The sequence below is a fragment of the Ailuropoda melanoleuca genome, chromosome 5 (assembly GCF_002007445.2).
Source record: "Ailuropoda melanoleuca isolate Jingjing chromosome 5, ASM200744v2, whole genome shotgun sequence".
In the NCBI taxonomy this organism is placed as follows: Eukaryota; Metazoa; Chordata; class Mammalia; order Carnivora; family Ursidae; genus Ailuropoda; species Ailuropoda melanoleuca.
This window is the reverse complement of record NC_048222.1, coordinates 74,433,130-74,450,491: the sequence shown is the minus strand read 5'-3', so window position 1 is coordinate 74,450,491 and position 17,362 is coordinate 74,433,130.

The following is a 17,362-nucleotide window of genomic DNA, read 5'->3' as shown; positions in this document are numbered from 1 at the left end:
GCACTATTGTTTTTAATCTGAAAATGCGGTGGGGACTGTGTTATATTTATAGTTGGGAAAACTGAGGCTCATTATGGTTTCCCACTGGTCTGAAGTTATGCAGCCACGCAGCTGTAGCGAGACAGCTTGACTCCGGGTCTCCGGGAGCCTAAGGCATGTGGCCTTCACTGCCGGCCCGGTCTGGTTCCCAGAAGGCGAACTGGCACTTCCTCATCCAAGCTGTCTCTGGCCGACTTTTTCTAATCTGTGGCACAAACTCGAGTCTGCAGCTCTGCCTGGTTTTCCTCTCTTGGAAGCCAAAGCTGCCCTCCCATTTCAGGAAGGAATGTTGACTCCCAGGTTCGAGAGAGTAGAGGGGCTTTGAGAGAACAGCTGCAGAAGATCTGCGGGAGAGAAATGACTGAGACCTAGAAAACGAAATGCCTTCTAGTATCCGATGAATGAGTCCTGGGGATGTGACGTTCAGCACGGTGAGGGGAGTCCCGGAGCTGTATCGTACATTTCATAGTTGCTCAGGAGGTAAAAAGATAGCTGTTAACTTATCATGGTAATCTTTTGGTAATCATTTGGTATCTTTGTACATATATGCAATCATTAGGTGGTATGCCTAAAATTAATACCATGTTGTATGTCAGTTATATCTCAATTAAAAAATAAATTAAAAAAATATTGCCAAGGAGCATTGCAGGCCCAATACTCTTCTGGAGTAAGAAAGATACTTGTACAGTGTTCAGTAGTAGAATGCTTCCAGCAGTTTCCCTCTTACTCGGCAGTAGGCTTTGGTGAGATCTTTGTAATGACCCTGGCCACCACCTTTTTGAACAGTCTGCTCTGGACCAACTACCCAATAATTGTAGTTCCCGCTCTTCACAGCTGCCTCACTTCCTCCTGCTCTTTCCTCGTACATATCACACAAGAAAAGGAGGGAGACGCACAGCATGATGGTTTGATTTACACGTACAGATCTTCCTCTATTTATGATGGGTTTATGCCCCGATGAACCCATCACAAGTTGATAATATTGTAAATCAAAAACGCATTTAATATACCTTACCTACCTTACATTATAGGTCAGCCAAACCAACCTTAAACGTGCTCAGAACACTCATATGAGCCTACGGTTTGGTAATCATCTCATGCAGACTCTATTTTATAACGCAGTATTGAATATCTCATGTCATGTATTGAATACTGTGCTGCAAGTAAAAAGTAGAACAGTTGTCTGGGTACAGAATGGTTGTCATTGTATTGGTTGTTGGCCATTGTGATTGTGTGGCAGACTGGGAGCTGTGGCTCGCTGCCACCGCCCAGCACCAGGAGAGAGGATTCTACCGCACACATATCGCTAGCTTGGGAGAAGAGCCAAATTCAAAATTCAAAGTGCAGTTTATACTGAATGCAATAGCCTGAAGTAAAAAAATTGTAAGTCAAGTCATCCTAAGTTGGGGAGCCTTCCACAGTATGAAATGATTACCACAATAGGTTCAGCTAACATAGATCTTCCCATATAGAGTCCAAAAAAAATGGAGCACCTGGGTGGTTTAGTCCGTTAAGCATCTGACTCTTGATTTTGGCTCAGGTCATGATCTCAGGGTCGTGAGATTGAGCCCCGCCTCGGGCTCCGTGCTGAGTGTGGAGCCTGCTTAGGATTCTCTCTCTCCTTCTCCCTCTGCTCCTCCCCACTGCTCACACTCACTCTCCCCCTCTCTCAGAAAAAAAGAGGAAGAGAACAGTGGATAGAAGGTGTCTAATGATAGGAAGCATGTACTTCATGTCACTTATTCTTTTCAAATGTAGATTTCTTGGTGCCTTTATAAGAAAGTAAAACATTTCTGAATTCCTTTTCAAGTTGGGAATTGATGGGAATATTTTGGACAGTATACTTAACTCGCTAAGTAGCTTTAGCATTCCTTAGCAACCAAAACATTTTATGTTTTATAGAGATCTCGGGAAGTTTTTTGGAAGGTATTTCTTTATATGCGCGACACAGAACAGAATTTTGAACTGAATTTAAATAAGAATGAAAATTCAGATTCAAAGTAGCATCATGACATATGGTTTGCATATAAAAAGGATAGAATGCTTTTAAAGCATCCCACTGTATTTTTTTAAAAGCAGGTAGTCTAAAAGCATCTGTTTTTGTTGAAATTTTTATTTTTTATTTTTTTAAAGAGAAGCAATTACCAGATTTTATTATTTTTTTATTATCATTATTATTTTGTGTCAGTCATTTTTGTTGAAATTTTTAAATCACAAATTTAAAAAGCTCAATAAAACAAACTTGGAAGTATAAAAAAGTATAACGGGGCAGAGATTAAAGGCCTGAAATTCTATGTCAGAGAAGCAATCACCATTAACATTTCCCTCCAACCTTGTTTCTATTCATGTTTTAGGTGGTTGCCATGACACGTCGTATCAGTCAGGATAGGCTTGGTTATGATATGACAAGCACGTCCGAGTTGTGATTGTATAAAACTGGATAGGTGTTTCTCACTCACGTTGCTTGTCCATTACAGGTCTGTCAGGGACCCTGCCCCCATATCGTGGCTGTCGTCACTCAGAGTGATCGCGACGATCTGGAACATTTCTGGTAACCACAACAGGATGGAAAGAGTGCTCTGACTGGCCACACAGTGGAGATAGAGTGCTCGCACAGGAGATCTCACATATTCTGCTCACAAATCAATAGCAGGAACCAGTTCCATGGTCTTATCAACCACAGGCCATCTTTACATCATGTAAGCTTTATTAAAAATTACCATTAGTAGTCAACAATACTTTTAGAGCTTAAGTTGAATTGTATGAAACTCACAAAGTTATGTTTCTTTTCAAATGTGTCTATAGTTTAGACTTTCAATGAGGTCTTCTTAGATGGCTGAGAGTTAATTTGTGTTGGTCTTATTTATTATATATGGTGTTGGAAAGTATGCATTTTCCCCACTCCAGATGTTTCCTTCTATGGTTTGAGGGACCCATCCATTTAACACTCTTGTCCTCTAGTGACTTAATTTGATTGTTGAGTTTGGAAGGAGAAATTGGGCACCATTGCCTAGGCCCTCCTTTTTCCTTCCTCATGAGAAGGAGCTGTCCATGGGAAGTACCATCTGCTCTTCTCCCCCATGCTGTTGGGAGCAATCTGCCCAACAACACCCTGGCCCAGAAGGGGGGACCAATCATTCTTGTTTGCGCAGGCTGTGGGGTTTCCTGGGATGTGGGGCCTTCAGTGCTAAAACCTGGAGAGTCTCTTTCGGTGACTGGCTGGTCGAACTTGGAGCATTCTAGGAGCTGGACCGAGGAAGTCCATTTGTTCCTTTTAAAAGTCGCATCCTCTACCATCATTTTATCAGTAATAACAGTAATCAAGGTGATAATTTAGTATCCCACCAAGGACAGGTTTTTGTCTCATTTCTCAGTTGGACCAGAATGCAGGCAGGTAGAGGAGATGCTATTTATTGGGCCGGTCTAACCTGAGCACTGGACTAGAACCGTCCCCACTAGTCCTTTTCCCCATCTCCTTACCATGTACTGATTTGGCAGCCTCTGAACCCAGATCTGAAGTTGCACTTCTCCAAGATAAACATCCCCATGGGAGCAGTAAGCATCATCTAGTTGAGGCCTAAGATCAGAGTTTATCCATCTGTTTGGCTTCTGTCGTGTAATTTCTCCAAAGCCCAGTGATGTTTAGATAACCAGACCAATGGTGATTAAGGGTGGGTCAGATCAAAGTCGGGGCAGGAGAGCAGGGGGGAGGACATAACTAAGGAGGGTGGGAAGGAGGGCATGCGCTGCAACAGCTCCATCATCCTGAGGAAGGCCAGGTTGTGGGGCGAGTCCAAGGACAATTTCTGATTTCTTAGTGAATGAAATAGCACTGCCCTGGTGGCTGGATTTACTTCAAACATGGAGAATGGAGAAAAGCAGCCAGTATGCCAAGAGATTGACTCCCGGTTATAAGATAGAAACATTGTCACATACGCTGCTTTCTTTGACTTTTCATAAATCACCAAATACGTCAGCCAAAGCAAAGATTAAAAGAAACAAAAGCTCCTTTGAACATTATATAACTTCTGCTCTGCATATCTGTCATTTTTACAAATAGAGGCTCTTAAATGTTTTTGAGATCTCTTTTTGCTGGTATTCGGTTAGTTTTCATGTATCCATGGAATGGTGACATGCACAGTGTCTAACAGCTGACACAGCCTGGCTCCGCTGCCAGTCATGACAACTTCTAGAGAGAGAACACTGGTGTGCTGGTTCGGCCAAGGGTTCATGCAGGTGCATTCACACAGAAAATCAGCCCGGTGTATCTGTGAATATGTGACTCATCTTGTTAATACCTCTCTGCAGGTCACTTGGACTCCTAAATTCTCTGACTACTTTAGTGTTCTCTGTAACACTGAGCTTCCAGATCTTTGTATTTTTCCTTTTGTTAGTATAGTATTTCTGGGAGCGGTGTTCTGGGGAGCTTGTTAAAAAATGCAGGTTACTGAGCCTTCCTTGAGACCCGTTGAGTCAGAATCCCTGGGGTGGGGCCTGGTGTCTGACTTTTAACAGGCTTCTCAGATTACTCGGATGAAGATCACTGAGGTTCTAGGATCACTCCCCGAGTGGCTTTCTCCATTTCTAAGGGGACCCTTGTAATGTGACTGCGTTTACTTCCTGCAGTCCTTACCCCTTCCCCACCTTTGCTTTTATGATGTGCTGTCTTGAAGGTAGCCTCTTCTTATTACTGTGTGACATTTTGAGGTCATCAACTTCAACTTGGCATGGGCAGTCATCCTTTTCGTTGTCTCAGACTGGCTGAGAATAAACACAAGCCCTTCCCAAAGGGGAGGCACAGAGGCAGGCTTTGGTCTCATTTTCTTGGCTACGGAGGAGACCTTTCCTCTTCTGAGGCTCAGTGGCTTAAAAGAAAGAAAGAAAAGAAAGAAAGAAAGAAAGAAAAGAAAGAAAGAAAGAAAGAGAAAGAAAGAAAAAGAAAGTAAGCCTCCTTTGTTCTTTTCCCCCTTCTTGATGGGAAGGTTGGAATGAGGTACTAATTATTTTGTCAGGAACGGAAAAGGCAGATCTTGTCTTTCTCCCCGGACCAGTTACACAGTCAGTGAGTTTATGCACATATTTATTCTGCTTTAGGCAAAGACTGTCACCCGAGCTGGTGGTTTCTGTAGCCACTGGGGTTTTAAAAGCGAGTTTTGGGATATTCCAGCAGCAGTTCATGAGGTTGGAGTGGGGATTAAGCAACGTAAATGAGTATGCTCTGGGATATGGAAAATGCCCCTGTGTCTTGCAAAATCTGTCCCAGTGCCATGGAAGCATTGCAGCCAGGGGCCCTCTGCAGACTGACAAGGATAGATTTTAAGCATTGCTTCAAGCGACAGCAGTTACCATGTCATTTCTAAGTTGTTAGCTTTTTACCAGGGCTCTCAGGGTGGGGGGGGTGTCCAGAAGAAGGCCAAGGATTGGTTCTTGACCTTTTGGTGTAACTGAGGAGAAGTGATCAACGTACACAGTACAAGGGAGGGGAAGCTTATATTATTATAAGCTTATATTATTATAATATAACATATTATATTATTCCAAATTGTAGATGCTGTAGGAACTCAAAGGGGAAAGGACCCAGGGAGCACTGAGTGGCATGGCAAAACTTCTTGGAGAAGTTGCTCATGAACTTTACCTTGAAGGCTTTGGGAGGACACTGCAGACCCAAGAAGGACAGAGCAAGGCTCAGGGATGAGGCTGAGGGTGGCCAGTGTGGGAATTAGCCAGGCAACAGCAGTCTAAGACCTGTGGGGAATAGGCTGAGGGGGCGGGCACAGAAGCTAAAAACAAACGAAAATGCGACAGGAAATGGGGTGGTCGAATGCTTCTGAAAAGGGGAGGTGACATGTTTAAAGAAGAGGTTTTGTGGTTTTGTGGAAATCACTTTATGACCCAGGGTTTCGCTGCAGTTCAACCATGTACCAACTACCATGCTGAACTCTGGCACGCTGTGATTTGGCTTGAAGCTGCTTCTTCCTCTTAGACTTTATTTTTCTGATTTATCAAGTGATGATGATGATGATGGTAATGATGATGATGATGATGATGATGATGATGATGATGGTGATGATGATGATGGTGATGGTGACGATGGTGATGATGATGACGATGATGATGATGGTGATGATGACAATGATGATGGTGATGGTGACGATGATGATGATGGTGATGATGATGATGATGGTGGTGATGATGATGGTGATAATGATGATGATGGTGATGATGATGATGATGATGATGGTGATGGTGACGATGATGATGATGATGGTGATGATGATGATGATTTCTGTAGCCCTATCCTATGTCCTCGCATCAACCAATCAGAAAGGACGTGCTTGTGCAGAGCAGATTCCTGAGTCCCCTCAGGTTCAGTAGCTAAACTTTTACTGGCTGGATCATGGGACATGTGCGTGATGCTGGGGGAGTTTTGGGAGGTGGTCAGAGAAGTGGCAATTTACCAGGCTTTAAAAAAAGTACCTTTGTGGCAGTCCTAAGGGGGAAATACATAGCCATCCAAGCCTCACTCAAAAGAATAGAAAAATCTAAAATGCAGTTTCTATATTCTCACCTCAAGAAGCTGGAACAGCAACAGAGGGACAGGCCTAACCCACTCACAAGGAAGGAGTTGACCAAGATTAGAGCAGAAATCAATGAATTAGAGACCAGAACCACAGTAGAGCAGATCAACAGGACTAGAAGCTGGTTCTTTGAGAGAATCCATAAAATTGATAGACCACTGGCAAAACTTGTCCAAAAACAAAGAGAAAGGACTGAGATTATTAAAATTATGACTGAAAAGGGAGAGGTCACGACCAGCACCATTGAAATTGCAAGGATTATTAGAAACTTTTATCAACAGCTATATGCCAAAAAACTAAACAATCTGGAAGAGATGGAGGCCTTCCTGGAAACCTATAAACTACCAAGACTGAAACAGGAAGAAATAGATTTCTTAAATAGGCCAATTAACTATGAAGAAATTGAGTCAGTGATAAACAACCTTCCAAATAATAAAACTCCAGGCCCAGACGGTTTTCCTGGGGAATTCTACCAAACATTCAAAGAAGAAATAATACCTATTCTCCTAAAGCTATTTCAAAAAATAGAAACAGAAGGAAAGCTACCAAACTCATTCTATGAGGCTAATATTACCTTGATCCCCAAACCAGGCAAAGACCCCCTCAAAAAGGAGAATTACAGACCGATTTCTCTAATGAATATGGATGCCAAAATCCTCAACAAGATCCTTGCTAATAGAATCCAACAGTACATTAAAAGGATTATCCATCATGACCAAGTGGGATTCATACCTGGGATGCAAGCATGGTTCAACACTCGCAAATCAATCAATGTGATACATCATATCAACAAGAAAAGACTCAAGAACCATATGATCCTCTCAATTGATGCAGAAAAAGCATTTGACAAAATACAGCATCCTTTCCTGATTAAAACCCTTCAGAGTGTAGGAATAGAGGGTACATTTCTCAATCTCATAAAAGCCATCTATGAAAAGCCTACTGCAAGCATTATTCTCAATGGGGAAAAGCTGGAAGCCTTTCCCTTAAGATCAGGAACACGACAAGGATGCCCACTCTCGCCACTATTATTCAACATAGTACTAGAAGTCCTTGCAACAGCAATCAGAAGACAAAAAGGGATCAAAGGTATCCAAATCGGCAAAGAAGAAGTCAAACTGTCTCTCTTTGCAGATGACATGATACTCTATATGGAAAACCCAAAGGAATCCACTCCCAAACTATTAGAAGTTATAGAACAATTCAGTAAGGTGGCAGGATACAAAATCAATGCCCAGAAATCAGTTGCATTTCTATACACGAATAACGAGACTGAAGAAAGAGAAATTAGGGAATCCATCCCATTTACAATAACACCAAAAACCATACGTTACCTTGGAATTAACTTAACCAGAGACGTAAAGGACCTATATGCTAGAAACTATAGATCACTTTTGAAAGATATTGAGGAAGACATAAAAAGATGGAAAAATATTCCATGCTCATGGATTGGAAGAATTAACATAGTTAAAATGTCCATACTACCCAGAGCAATCTACACTTTCAATGCTATCCCGATCAAAATACCGAGGACATTTTTCAAAGAACTGGAACAAATAGTCCTTAAATTTGTATGGAAACAGAAAAGGCCCAGAATCTCCAAGGAACTGTTGAAAAGGAAAAACAAAGCTGGGGGCATCACAATGCCGGATTTCGAGCTGTACTACAAAGCTGTGATCACAAAGACAGCATGGTACTGGCACAAAAACAGACACATCGACCAATGGAACAGAATAGAGAACCCAGAAATGGACCCTCGGCTCTTTGGGCAACTAATCTTTGATAAAGCAGGAAAAAACATCCGGTGGAAAAAAGACAGTCTCTTCAATAAATGGTGCTGGGAAAATTGGACAGCTACATGCAAAAGAATGAAACTTGACCACTCTCTCACACCATACACAAAAATAAACTCCAAATGGATGAAAGACCTCAATGTGAGACAGGAATCCATCAAAATTCTAGAGGAGAACATAGGCAACAACTTCTATGACATCGGCCAGAGCAACCTTTTTCACGACACATCGCCAAAGGCAAGAGAAATAAAAGATAAAATGAACTTATGGGACTTTATCAGGATAAAGAGCTTCTGCACAGCCAAGGAAACAGTCAAAAAAACTAAGAGACAGCCCACGGAATGGGAGAATATATTTGCAAAGGACACCACAGATAAAGGACTGGTATCCAAGATCTACAAAGAACTTCTCAAACTCAATACACGAGAAACAAATAAACAAATCATAAAATGGGCAGAAGATATGAACAGACACTTTTCCAATGAAGACATACAAATGGCTAACAGACACATGAAAAAATGTTCAAAATCATTAGCCATCAGGGAAATTCAAATCAAAACCACACTGAGATACCACCTTACGCCAGTTAGAATGGCAAAGATAGACAAGGCAAGAAACAACAATTGTTGGAGAGGATGTGGAGAAAGGGGATCCCTCCTACATTGTTGGTGGGAATGCAAGTTGGTACAGCCACTCTGGAAAACAGTGTGGAGGTCCCTTAAAAAGTTAAAAATTGAACTACCCTATGACCCAGCCATTGCACTACTGGGTGTTTACCCCAAAGATACAGACGTAGTAAAGAGAAGGGCCATATGCACCCCAATGTTCATAGCTGCATTGTCCACAATAGCCAAATCATGGAAGGAGCCGAGATGCCCTTCAACAGATGACTGGATTAAGAAGCTGTGGTCCATATATACAATGGAATATTACTCAGCTATCAGAAAGAACGAATTCTCAACATTTGCTGCAACATGGACGGCACTGGAGGAGATAATGCTAAGTGAAATAAGTCAAGCAGAGAAAGACAATTATCATATGATTTCTCTCATCTATGGAACATAAGAACTAGGAGGATCGGTAGGGGAAGAAAGGGATAAAGAAAAGGGGGGTAATCAGAAGGGGGAATGAAACATGAGAGACTATGGACTATGAGAAACAAACTGAAGACTTCAGAGGGGAGGGGGTGGGGGAATGGGATAGACTGGTGATGGGTAGTAAGGAGGGTACGTATTGCATGGTGCACTGGGTGTTATACGCAACTAATGAAGCATCGAACTTTACATTGGAATCCGGGGATGTACTGTATGGTGATTAACATAATATAATAAAAAAATCATAAAAAAAAAGTACCTTTGTGGGGGGGCCTAGCTGATTCAATGGGTGGAGCATGTGACTCGATCTTGGGTTGTGAGTTCAAGCTCCATGTTGGGTGTAGAGATTACTGAAATAAATAAATAAATCTTTGAAAACAAAACAAAACAAAGCAAAAAAAAACTGCCTTTAGGGAAACATTTAAATATCTTAACAGCTAGTGCAGCTACACTAGAGAGGCCTGACTGGATATCAGCTTCTTGTTGATCTTCAGTTCTTGATGGTACATCTTCTGCATTGTTTAGCTGAAAGCAGATGATGGGAGGCTAAATGATATGTTCTGCATCATACAACAAGAAAAAAAAATCATTCTGTATTAGACTTATCCCCTGGTTGAGAGCTCCTGTTTCTATTCTGGTCAAAAATTTGCTCAATTTTAGACCTTTTTAAGGAAAAGTTTTGATAAGATTAAGGGATGGGAGCAGACATGGAAGAAGAAAGGAGTATTCCAGGCAGGAGTGTAACTGAACATTCTCCATCCATGCCTGATGGCAAAGTGGGGGAGTCCAGTCAGTTGGGAAGCCCGTCATCAGGAGTTCTTTGTGCCCACGAAGAGTTCTTTGGTGGGTCTCAGCACCTTGCGGTTGAGTGGATACATGGATTGGGTGAGTGAAACAGGACAAGGGGCTGAAGGGAGAGTGAAGACTGTCAAGCTCTAGCTCTGGCTCGACTGTGAGCCAGCTGTGGAACTATCCAAGGGGCATCCAGGGGCAAAGCCATCTTTTTTTTTTTTAAAGATATTATTTATTTATTTGAGAGAGAGAGAGAGAAAGAGAGCATGAGCAGGGGGAAGAGGCAGAGGGAGAAGCAGACTCCCTGCTGAGCAAGGACCCCCGATGTGGGGCTGATCCCAGGACCCTGGGATCATGACCTGAGCCAAAGGCAGCTGCTTAACCGACTGAGCCACACAGGCACCCCCATCTTTCTGGAACTCATGTCCCTGCGCTCCACAGAGCATTGTATAGCACCCAATGCGATGATACCTGCGTGTGTCCTTGAGAGCATTGAAGCTTCATGCAAAAAGAAGCAACCTTTGTGTCTTTCCATATGAACTGGTGTGCTTTTTCCAGATAACCAGCTAATTTGCTTTCAGTCAGCAGAGTTGCCTGTTTTTCCTCAAGTGGGTCTTTCCTCCCATGTAAGAGCAGTTGAAGTGGGTGTCTATGCACTTTTGGCTAGCTCTGTGACTATGTGCTATTGAGGCTGATGGACTGTTGTTGGGAGGGGAGCTCCAAGGCCCGAGGGGGCTTCTCGGGAAGTTGCCACCAGTCTAATCCTGTGCGCTAATGCTCCCTGGGGTCTTAGTATCGTGGAGACCTGGGAAAACAGACTGCTTACCGAGAGAGTCCTGGAGCATCTGACCCTGACAGGAAGCCCTGTTGCCCCAGTCGTATGGTCCCCCAGAAGCAGGATGGTCCGGGGGGTGGGTTGGCTGTCTGCTGGGCCTCCCACTAGGGTAGAGTCATTGAGTAGTCAGAACATCCTCCTGGCGCATGGCTAGATGTGAGCTGAGGACCTGGATTGTTCTGTCTTCGGTTTCCTTCGCTGTCCTAATTATTTCCAGGCAGCCCCTCTCCCTGACACGTGAAGGACTGGCTTCTATTTATGGAACTTGTGGGAAAACCTTGATTTGGGTCCTCCTTTCTCAGTAGGGGAGTCAGGTTCTTTTTTTTTTTTTTTTTTAAAGATTTTTTTTATTTNAAAGATTTTATTTATTTATTTGACAGACAGAGAGACAGCCAGCGAGAGAGGGAACACAAACAGGGGGAGTGGAAGAGGAAGAAGCAGGCTCATAGCGGAGGAGCCTGATGTGGGGCGATCCCATAACACCAGGATCACGCCCTGAGCCGAAGGCAGACGCTTAACCGCTGTGCCACCCAGGCGCCCCGGGGAGTCAGGTTCTTGACCCCCAACCCAAGATCTACGTGAATGCCAAACAAACAGCAGAGGAACTTGGATCTGTAACCAGAATGTCCTAGCTGAAGACCTAGCTGAAGCACTCAGCACCTGGAAGTGTCCTGGGAGCACTGGGCAAGGCTGGCTGGCCACTCAAAACATTATGAGCTGCAGATTCCATGATTTAAAATAAGAATGATAATCTCTGTGTCCCCCTGTCCCCTACTCCCTATCCCTCAAGGTGAAAATCAGATGATATCTGTTTGAGGAAGTGATTTTAAATCGTCAAGCGTGGTAAAATATAAGATCCCTTTCTTACTGTAACATCACTGGCTTATTTGGGCAAAGGAGGAGCACTGATGGCTCCGTTACTGCTATTGTGCAACTTTTGGGATATTGTCAAGGCCCCCAAGGTACAACTGTGTCAGCTTGGCTGTCCCTTCAAACCTCTGGTAACTATACTGTCCTGGATGGCAAGCTGTTACTTGGGGCAACAGAGAAGGAAGTGGCTTAAGCAGCTTGCCCTTTAGACACACCTGGGGAGTACATTGCCAGGCAAGAGTGTGAGACTGCTGCTGATTTTCTCTCTCCCACGCCAGGCTGGCTTTGTCGGTGTGTGAATGTTTCTTTAGGGGCCTGTATGATAAGGTGGTGGGGAGCACACAGTGTGGACACAGCATGGTGTGTGAGCTGTTCGCTGTCTGGTCTAAAGGTAGCCAGTAGCCGATAGCTTTGAAGGAAGGGGAGCTGGCTAGTGTGCAACTGCCCACTCCTTATACCTGCCCTTAATTCCATTTCCAGAAAAGGCAAAATTGCTCTACTCCCAGAAGGTGCCAGAGAGGAGCTGTCCCCTAGGTTGGTTCAGGGTTGTGTCTCAACTAGAGTTTTTTTTTTTTTTTAATGGGCTAGATTGGGCCAAAATCTACTCTACCAAGTCTCCTTTTCTTCATGTGTTCAAAAGGATATGAAATCCATGTTTGGGACCTATTAACACTCATTCATCACCGAACATTTGGCAAGAGTTTTGATCCAAGAATGATTTCCTGCCTGGGGATGAGGCCCATCCAGGGGCAGTGGGTTTTACCCCTTGCTCTGCTCTTGTCTTGTGGTGTAACCTGGGCTGCTCTGTGTGTCCTTTTTGTTACCCATATCTTCAGCCTTAAGAGATGATGCCCTTTTAATTTGAAAAACAAAAACTAAATGTAAACCTAAACCCACTAAACTTCCAAAACAGGGGGAAAAAAGTACCTTTTGAAAAGAGGAAATTGCTTTTTATTAGGTGTCAAAACCAACAAAAAATCTCCCAACATCTCCAAAGGATTGGGAGTTGCCATGAACCGCTGACCCCATTCCGTTAGGTTGGCAAATGGTCTCTGCAAGCCCGCCATCCAAGCAAAACGGTGAGCTTGACTTGTGCCACAGAGCAGCTCTGTCTCACACTGAGAGACGTTTCCATATCCGCCCAAGGGTGCCAATGTAGTCTTGGTACATGTCTTTGGTAAGAGACATTCACTGGTGGATTCATAACACATGCTGGAGTGGACCTTGAAAGACAATAGTGTGATCACATCATTTGAGACATGAGGAAATGGCAGCTCAGAAAGGGAGACATCTGCCCAAGTCACATGTGGGTCGATGGAACTTGTTCAAAGTACTTGTCATGTCTCACCAGCCAGTACCCAGCAGCTAGATGCATAGCCACGTGACACAAATCCCAATTTACAGGCATGGAAAATATGGGTGCTCTGGGTACCGTACTTCGAAGAACTGCACCAGGGACACCCAAGATCTGGGAGTGGAGCCTCAGCCTTCAGAGCAGTATTCTTTCTACTAAGTCCCTGGAGACTTTAGAAAGCTGTTCTCAGTGGCAGTCACAGTCATAGCTCACCAAGTATTAGGTTGGGGCTATGTAAGTAGATCTGGTCAAGGGGCTCTTGGCAGAACTGGACGAAAGTTAACAAGAAGCAAACTTTTTTTTTTTTAATTTAATTTTATTATATTATGTTAATCACCATACAGTACATCCCCAAGGAAGCAAACTTTTGTTCTGTTGAGCCACTGATTTTTGGAGGCATTTTTTGTCATTGTGGCATAACCTAACCTATCCCGATCTACACACTGACCAACTCTGCAGAGCCCCGAGTTCCACCCTCTTCCTGTGACTTCGTCACCCAAGGACCTGGAGTCTCTAGGTTGGTGTTGGAAAATGCCTCACAGAGGAACTAATTGAATTTTAGTATTTACGGATACTTGCTTTTAGAAAGAGATTGGTGTTTGAACTGAGGTTATGTGACAGCCAGTATGAGTACAAGAATTCAAAATACCTGAGGGCTATGGTTGAAATTAATGAGTAGCCTTCTTTGGGGGAGAAAAACTTACAAGGGAAAAATAATAAAACACTACATAAAACTCTGGTTCCAAATAAGTGGATTGCATACCCTGGCTCTACTAAATAAACGCCTAGAGGAATAGTTATTTATTTAAAAACATCAACAGCTCTACTACTGTGAGGCTGGCATTGGTCTGGGAGGGGTTGGGGATGGAGGGCTTAGGACTGCTTGTTCAGTGGACCCCGCATGTCATTTGGGAGGCTCTATGCTCTGTCTTCTAGCACCGTCCCTGGCCTCACATGCCTATGCAAATGCCGCTTAGGAATCCTTATTTTTGACTTTATTTTCTAGACCGAAGGGAAGGAAACAAACAAAACATCATCAGAAATACCCTGGGCCTTCATTTCTGGGGTGGAGAGTGTGACCAGCAGAGCACTTTCCTTTGTTTCTGTCATTTTCTATCACAAACTTTAAAGCAGCTTGAAAAGGGGGAATGAGCTTCCTACATTCTCTGTACTCTTGTATGTAGGATGATTTTTTTTAAAAGGTCCTGTTGTGACTAATGATCCACGTGGGGTAACCCCTCCCTGCACTCCCCAGCCATATCCTCTGTCCCGTGAGCCAACTTGTAGTCAAAAATATTCACAACTGGGGGATTACCATCAGATAAAAACAACCTATCTCTGAGATGAGCTCCACATGTGTCTTCCTGCCTCAGTTTTTTTCTGAGAGGCTATTTTTTTTTTTTTCAAAAACAGCATAAAAATCACTACCCGCTTTTTTGGAGGTTGTGAGAAGATAAGCCTGAGGTGGGAAAAAGTATCATAAAAACTAAGAAATCTGCTTTCCACTTTTCAGGACACTTTCGTTTTCATGGTGCCATTTGATTTTCCCAGCATCTCTGTGAGGTGTGTTGAGTAGACATTTTAGTCCTGATTTCCCAGACGAAGGAAGTGAAGCACGGAGAGCCTCAGGAACACAGGAAATCAATCTCAAAGTCAGGACCAAAACCTAATGCAGTGTTCCCAAGTGATAATAGGGAACAAATAGCTCTTTGTACAACCTCAGGAGACCTGAGGTTGATTTCTTATCTGCCACTAAATAGGAGTGTGATCTTCAGCAGAGCACTTAAAACCCTTGACCTGCAGTTCTCATGCACACACTGCTGGGGCTAACTGAAAGTCCTTTAAGATTTCAACCCCTCCATGGTTCTTTCCTCTCTATAAAGTGGTCGCAAGGAGGGCGGCACATGTAGGCATTGGGGGCACTGCTGGGGCATGGCGCGAGGTGCCTCCCAGGAGAACGGAAGGCTTGGTTTTCATGCCTGCAGGTGTCTGGGGTCCGCCTTCTCTAACCTTGCAAGGCCCTTGGCCTCGGAGGGGTACCCAGCATGCTATGCATGCCCAGGACACTCTGACCACGAGCGGAAAGTGGAGTCATGTCTTTGCGTCTTACCTATCTCGGAATCTGACACACCATCGGAACACTGGTGCTGGGGCTGAGCAAACGGTGCTTTCAGGAGCGGCTATTGTTTAAAAAGAGAGGGAGGGAAATATGATGACTTGGCTGAGAGGCCCAAAATGAACGGGACCTGCGTTCACGAGGAGGAAATTCAGAGAGAAAACAAGATTCACTTCTACTGTCTTCCCACAGGGGCAGCAAACACCGAGGGACTTCATTTTCTTCCTCCTTTAATAAATGCTAGCATTTGTCTTGTTGGCAGAAGTTTATCTTCCCTTGGATCTCCTTGAGTCCTTGGAAAATATTGAAATAATACAACAAAGGACACAGCCCTCAAAAGATAAGTGCCTGCTTTTTAATAAAGAACTGCTGTCAAGTAAAATGGTTTAATGAAAATAGCCGAAAAAGTCCAAAAAAAGGGTGTTGTGTTTTTGCTTTGGGTGGCATTCTGGAGTCAGTGCTGAGGTAAGAGGTCTGCTCTGTGCAGGGTGGGGCTAAAGAGAGGCAACAAAGCTGAGGCAAGGTCCCTGGTCAGGAGGCTGGGCACCCATTTTCATCTGTTGTTTGTGGCTGGAGGGTGGTTTGAACTTGGGTAAGTCACTGCTCCTCCCTAAGTCTCCCCTTACTCAACTGCAAAACGAAGGAATCAGAAACCATTTTAAATTTCCTGTGAAGAAACCTTTCATTCCAGTGTGGCCCCTCGAAACTGCCACTACTCTTTGACAGACTCTCCTTTCCCTGCCCCTCATGACTCTTCCCCTCAGGCAAGCTTGTAACCTCTCAGAATGGCTTCCCCAGGGAATCTGGGTCATTCTGCCTGGACACCTTTGAAAATGGGGTAAATTCTCCTTCACCTCTGACAGCTGAGTGTGTCCTTCCTTGAAATCTGTGGTTCTCAGACACCCGTGAGGGCTCAGAAGCGTCAGAATGGTCTCATAAAAAGACAAAACCGAACGAGACTGACCCCACGTCCCCATGGAATCCCTAGGGTCGGTCTCTGAAATCTATATATTTAAATACATTTCTCAGGTTGGGACCCACTGACAGCTGAAAGAATCGCTCAGGTTCTTTTCTGGCTTTTTGAGAAAAAAGCTGTTATTAACGAGCTCCCAAAGTTAAAATGAGGGGGCCTAACCAGAATGTTGACCACCGCCTAACCTTGCAAGCTTATCCCACACGGCTGCTCTCTTCAGTTTGGCTTCGCAGGACACTCACCACCCCTGTGCTCACTCACCCCAATCCACTTTCATGCTTTCCACTCCACCCCCAAGGTCATCGCCCCTCCTCTTTCTAATTTCATCCATTTTTTGCAGCTCGGCACAAGTCCCTCTTCCTCCAAATACTACCTCTGTTCACTGAGGCCAAATGCGTTGTCCTATGTCCCCCACCCCAGATTCATCCTGCATCCATTCACACTGCTGTGCGATGTACCTTGCGGAGCTCAGGCACACACACCCCTGACTTTTAGAGTGTGTGCTACTAGAGGGCAGGTGGCCAGGGCAGATCTTTCTTGGGCATCCTCCTTGGGGCTGAACATAGTGCCTGTCAGAAGGAGGAGCATCCTGGGGGCCTGTGCTCTCAGCACCAGCTGACCCAGCTACAGGACCAGAGGTCAAGTTGTAGGGAGGCTATTGGGGGCTGGATGGGGTGGGGGTGGCAGGTGGACATCGCTGACGAGGGGAGACACATGCCTTTAGTATGTCCAAAGACGGGTGCCTTCAGGGCCTGGAGGAGAGTGCTGGGTGTGCCTGCATTCTCGTCCTGGCAACCGCTGCCCATGCTTTTCCTTTACTCATTCCCTCAGGCACAAGATGACCCCCTCCCCCTTTAAGGACGATGTTGATGTTTATTGTAATTTGGCTTCCCATCAGTTAAGAGAAGGTGAGGGTTG